Below are 6,505 nucleotides of genomic sequence, written 5' to 3' on the forward strand. Positions count from 1 at the left end.
CATTTCTAGCTGACTCGGCACGATCCAAGGTCCACAAAAAATTTAGTGCGGAAAATCACAAATAGAAAAAAGACCAAATTATACATATACATCTTTTTCATGGAGAATGTGCTTATCACATATTACTCCCTCTGTTTTAAAATAGATGACTCAACTTTAGTACAAAGTTAGTACAGAGTTGAGTCATCTATTTTGAAACGGAAGGAGTACATGATAGCCCACCATCTATCAGCCACAATGATTGAGTACTCTCTACTAACCCACCTACCCTTGAGTAGTCCGGCTTGCTGCCATGTCCTCCCTTCGGTCACAATTTTCTTGATGATCGTAAGCACAGAAAGTGTTGCTCCACCAAAGACAATAGCATTGCGGTGTTTACAAAGTTCCCAAGTGACGAGCGAGAGAATGGTCCTCGTTTCATTTCGCAAAAAAGAAAAGAATGGCCCTCGTTTCATTTCCCAAGTTATCGTCAACAGTGAGACTTGGTCCAGATTCCCAATAGCCGACCACACCATATGCCACACCGATCGATGATCATGTGAAGGTGCATTCAATGAGAAGATGGTTAATGGTCTCATCGGTTTCGTAGAAGGGGCATGTGTGTGGTGGGCAAGCCTCTCTTGGTGAGTCAAACAGACGTCCAACAACGGTTTCACATGGCTAACCAAGTGAAGAACCGACATTGAAGGGCGACCTTCGAGTTCCATGTGACGTCCGCGTACGGTACCACATCGCTTCCTCCGAATTTTGAGGCATATGCAGGGCGAACGGAGAACATGCCACTACTCTTCCACGCCCATCTTATGGGGGGGCCTCTGCTCCTCCCGTGAGCTGAACATCAGCAATCCGTGGCCATAGCATCCAAAACTGTTGCAGGCATGGCAAATCAATGACTGGTTCCAAGTCCAGCGCCCAAGTATTGCCTTGCAAGGTCCCCTTAACGGTCCTCGTGGCTCGAATGCGTGGGCGGCCGCCATCATAGACAAGTATACTTCTGAATCATAAAGGTGTCTGACAATTTTAGTAATCAAGAGATTTACTGCTTCTCGAGTAAAAAGTGTACATTTTCTTTCTTATGATACACAAGTTAAAGTGTTTAGCCGAATACTGAGCTAAATATGCACAAAAAATATGGACCACCATCAAGGAATATTTTTTGTGGGCGATGAGCTTGCTAGGACCTGCACAAAAAATATGGCTTTGACCAGCATCAGTATAATCATTGGTCATCCCCCAGCCTACTTTGAGCTTGCTCAAACCTGCATGGTCGTTTGATTAAAAAAGACTATCTGTTTACTAACCCCTATGTGAACTCTAGATATAAACAAACTAAGTGTATGGAGCAATTAATGGCAGAGAAATTAGCATTGTTACAGTAGAGCAAGTGATGGAAGGTAAGGATGAATATTCTCCGGTGATGGAAGGCAAGGATGAACATTCTCCAGTGCAGACACAAGTGAAACAGAAACAAAAGGAAAATATTTTTTTGTCATTGTTAAATATGGACTGAAAAGGCACATTTGCATTGGTATTCTGATTCTTGCACAAAGGTATAGCAATCTAGAAGAAGAAATAGAATTTTGCCTGCTGCTCGGGCTGTCACATGCAAGTAGTAAGAACAGGGTGTATAACAAAACAATTGGTGGGAAACACGAACAAACCCTGATTTTTCATGACCCCGTATCCCTTAGCACAACAGCGGCAATGTCATATCTCTTATAACCTTTGACCGAATAAGCTCTTGACAAACACAAGCTGAATATAAAGACCAAATGACTGGACAGGAAAATAGAGCATACACATATGAAACAATGGTGCAAGAGCCAAAGTTGAAAGGTTGCAGCTGCTGCCCAGTGGAGCAGACATACCAATTCACTGGATAAATTTTGTTAAAGAAACATGGTGAACCTTTAAAACAAACTGAATTTAAAGGATATCAGTTACAAAAATAAAGTAAAAGGCTATAAATTGTGAAAGACCATTGGCAAGTCATTCAACGGAAGGAAGTTAGCAACGGAAATATTGTCCAAGCAGCCACAAAATATAGTTGGAAATAAGAAATAAAGATTTGTAATTTTGGTTTTCACGCGGAGGTAGTGAGAACTGAGAAGCATACCTAACTGTTTTTTTCTCAAAGCACAGATGCACCAACAAGTTCAAGGATTTGAATGTTAGCATTGTTCCAGAATCCAGACTAATTGGCATCATCCCCTTATTGACCATCCAAGGAACCCTCTTACTGGCTTTAGGAGTCAAATTAGCTCCATGCCGCCTGATATGAGTTATTCAACCAGACCCAAATAAAAACTTGAGTGTATGCAAGACACAATTAGCTTTACCTCAAATTAAAAAAAAATCAAACATTACAGTTTCCTTGCAAACTACAATTTTAACAAAAAAAAATCTAGTGACAACAGAAACTGAATTACAAGTTTATTAATGGGAGAACATTTTGCCAGGTGACAAAAATGAGAGAAATGCAGTACCTTCGAATTCTTAGCAACAACATTATCTCGAGCACCAATCATACTTTAGTTTTATGAGTTAAACTGGTAACTAAATAACAGAAAATGGGTAGGCGGCCGATTAATAGACTTGTAACCTTCAATATTGTATCCACAACTCGCGGAAAGAATGATATTATCATTAGTAGTGCCCACAAAATTCCAGTAATTTGTAGTGAAGCACCATCAGCAGATCAACTATAACAAGAAAGTAAGGTACTCAATACATGTATAAGGTACTCAATATCTTAATGTACCACGATTGGGATATGAAAACTTTCCCCAAAATCATATTTTTTGACTCTTATTAGACTAAATATTTTATCATAGCAGTTTAATGATATTCACACACGTCAATTTGTCCTGGCCAGGAAATCATTCTAGTATTATTACTGGTTCAAAATAAAACACAGCTACATACCTAGAGTTTCACTGGAAATCCCTTTCGACTGTTATAGAACAAGTGAACAACTGCTCCAATTTTACCTAGAACTATACCACGATCCGCATATACATGTATATGTCTATCGTAGTAATCGAACGGATAACAAACATGACTACAGAGAAGGAAGGAAATGGATGGAATAACACCATACAGAAAGGGAACCAATGCAAAGAACCTCCCTTACCCAAAAATGCTATTTTTTACTGCAGATATATAAGGATGAAAAACAGAAATTCAGTTAGTGCCTTGCTTTCAGAATATCAAGACCCTGCAGTGGAGATCCATGTAGCTCAGTTTTTGTTGCAATCGTCTTCACAATCAAAGACCACAACTCTGCCCCTCAACTGATTAAGAGAAGTATTGTTCTTGTTTGACTCATCAATCTAAGCAAACAGAAACACTTTAAGTCAGTGGTTCACTTAATCTGGTTACACATGTAAGTAACTTACCAAATAAAGAGGAATTAATCTCTGAAGGTTTCATGAAAATTCTTAGTGGAATTCGTTAGAACGACTGACCTTAACCCATCCGGTGTGCTCCCTATGTAGGCATTCTAGTATTCCACCTGTCGGTCACATTCGCAGATGCCTTGCCTGAGGTGAGATGCCACATCAATCATAAATAGACTTGAAGCAGTGATGCACTGGTATGTGCATAACCATGGCCAAACTTCATCAAATTTACCAAATCGATTAATTTTAGTTGAAAACTGAATTAAAAATTTGGAGATCAGTGTGACCACTTGCCATTCTCTTGGACTAACCAGGGAGGCACCCATAGGTTTCTATCAAGTACTGCAGCACAACTCTTAATTCTTTTCCGTTGCCTGGATAAGCCGTTGGGACGTACTGCACTCAAGAGAAAAGGTTGCATGAACCAGATCGAATTCCCAGTTCACCTACTTCAAGTCCAAAAACAGCTGAAGCAAGTAGCATATTTGACAAAAATAATTGGAAACTTTTAACTCACTTGTTGCTGGGTCTGTTCTAGAACCTGCATCACGGAAAAAAATATCCTGTAAGTACATGTTTTGAAAGCTTCGACAAACTATTTGATCAGTATATATGTTTAACGAATCAAATTCCCAATTTTAGTTGTCGAACTCATGAACAATGCAGCAATATACCGATGCAGATATAAAATTTGCTTACCCCAGTCGACGGCCACTACACTCCTTCCCTATGATTGTCAGCCCACACCTCCAGGCAAGATGATAATGATATTATAATGCATAGTTACGCTGGCACTTGTGAAGACGGAACTTCAGGTCATTGAACATTTGTGCAGTCCTGTATCATTTGTTAGAAGGCAATGTATCTTAAGCCTAATTAGCATACTACTACAATACTTGAGTGTCAACTACTGCAAAGAAAAAAAACAGTTTAATAAAGCATGCTAACTCATTTCGTGTAATATGGACAACAAACAGCACAAGTTGACTGAAACTTCTCAAGCCAAATCTGACTGTTGGACAGTACACACACCAGGAAAGGTTCAGACACCAAATCAAGTTTCCACCTCCTTCGGATAGAAGTGACCATGGAAAGTCGAACTTTTCATCCCTGGCAGCATCTTGCATTGGCATTAGTGAATGTGTATGAAACCAGGATGTCCTGCACGCACATAGTCCTATTAGTGCTTATATATAACAGACACAGTGGTTACATACTTACATATTTACTCTGAGTCAAAGTAATGTTATTTTGTAGAATTGGCATACAAAAAGGAAATCATGTAGAAACTTGTTTCCAGCAAACTACTTCAATTGTGCAGCAAAGTGAGCAAAGTATCTTATGCCTTCTGTAAAAAAATGATTGTTTAGCAAGGACACCCACAGACAACATATGCGCAAAGAGGGCAAGGGAGCTGAGAGGAAGGGGTGGTATCTTAATAGGGCCACATTTGCCGGTGGTGGTGCTGCCGTGTCTGAGATGAACCGCTCCAGCAGGGGAGCCCCATGATCGGAAGCCCTGTGATCGATACGACGACCACGCCGCCCTGCTTGGCTGAGACACGAATCACATTTTACTCTATTCTCCTTCGCTCTTGTCAATCACACTGAACTTTCTATGCATTAAATGGCAAATAACAATGCACATAGATTAGAGATTAAAACACATCAAGAGGCAAAACTTGCAGTGAATTTGGCAAGAAGTTGTACACTGTAAAAGAACGCATGCTACACTGTAAAACAACAGGTAATTCTTAGTAATACTGATGATTGCCAGGTTCAGAGATTACACCCTATCCTAACATAAACTAAACTGAAAATTAAAGTTGGAGAGCAAGTCCTAACTGTTGTAACTTCAGAAGGCTGCAAGCATAAAAAATCAACAAGAGGAAACTACACCGAGATCTGAATGACAAAAACCTGTAGATTATTAACTTGAGGACTATATAAGAACTGGAAACGTTACCTTCGCTCAGGGATAGTACTAATTTAGACCTGAATGACACAGCAGGAGTTAGTGCACAGCACGAGGAAAACAAACAAACAAAACCTGAATGACACAGTAGGAGGCAAACCTAGTTTATGAACAAGCAACTGCAGTCTGCAGATGTAAATGAACCTGGTATTTGTTGCCTGCTCCAGCAGGAACATAATTACAATTACTAAACTGACATGAGAATCAATACACTTGCAGGGGCATGTTGTCAGCACACATATATGTTTGGTTCATGCAAGTGAAACACATGAAATTCCATTACAGGGACTATGTTCAAAACTGGTCGTGTAGGAGGAGCTCACCCATGGCGGCGGCTGCATCTGTAGGTGGAAGTGAGGGATCTGGCCTCTGCCCCGCTGACTTGCCGTCCCTGCTTGAAGAACAGAAGGTGAGTGGAGGGCAGCGCCGGCGGGGAAGAGAGCGGCGCGGGCGGGGAAGAGGGCGGCTCGGGGCGGGAGAGAGGGAAGAGGGCGGCGTCGGCGGGGAAGAGGGCGGCTCTGGGTGGGAGAGAGGGAAGTGGGTGGCTGTGCAGGGGCGTTCGAGGGGGCCTCGTTCGTCAGCGAGGAAGGCGGCTTCCCCACGTCCTTCAGACCATGGCTGCTGAGCTCCCCAACCACAACGCGCTGATTGGAGGATCGACGGGGAAGGGAGCAACCTTCGGGGAAGGCGGGCGCGGCGGAGAGGGCGAGTGCTGCGAGAGGAGGGAGAAGCAGTGGGTGGAGCGGCAGGAGGTGGGGCTGATCGAGGAGCTCCGGTGCGGCGGCGGCTCAAGGAACCCTAGCGCGCGAGAGGGCTATCGGGGAGAGGACTGGTCTGTGCGATGGGAGAGACGGGAGCAGCTCGGGGGTTTTCGGGAGGGGGAGGAGAAAACCGGTGCCAGGCGGAGCGGGGTGTGAGGTGGGACGAAATAAAACCACGCGGAAAAAATACCATGACGAAAAGAAACCGACGAAGGTGGGACGAAAATAAACCGGAGACTATTCACCAACTGCTCCATTAGAAGTAGAGATACATGCGCATGAGCAGTCCTGATTGATTAATTAGTTGATAAAAATCAAGCAGATGTAGACAACATTGCTTGCCTCCATCGGTGCTCATGCATAGCAGGC

The 6,505-nt window shown here is 42.6% G+C and overlaps 1 long non-coding RNA gene across 16 annotated transcripts; it reads right to left on the reverse strand.

Annotated features, from left to right (window-relative positions):
* Positions 1-208: 208 nt before the first annotated feature.
* Positions 209-6,243, reverse strand: LOC119363759. Of its 16 annotated transcripts, none has more exons than XR_005174381.1 (7): positions 5,699-6,243; positions 5,476-5,533; positions 5,367-5,395; positions 4,101-5,007; positions 3,919-3,942; positions 3,468-3,797; positions 1,954-3,332 (listed from the first exon to the last, which is right to left on the reverse strand). It is a non-coding gene; the product is annotated as an uncharacterized LOC119363759 (long non-coding RNA). The 16 variants fall into 16 exon arrangements; XR_005174380.1 differs by having other exon boundaries at positions 4,101-5,016; XR_005174370.1 differs by having other exon boundaries at positions 4,101-5,395.
* Between the last annotated feature and the right edge of the window lie 262 nt (positions 6,244-6,505).

The sequence above is a fragment of the Triticum dicoccoides genome, chromosome 2B, assembly GCF_002162155.2.
Source record: "Triticum dicoccoides isolate Atlit2015 ecotype Zavitan chromosome 2B, WEW_v2.0, whole genome shotgun sequence".
Lineage (NCBI taxonomy): Eukaryota > Viridiplantae > Streptophyta > Magnoliopsida > Poales > Poaceae > Triticum > Triticum dicoccoides.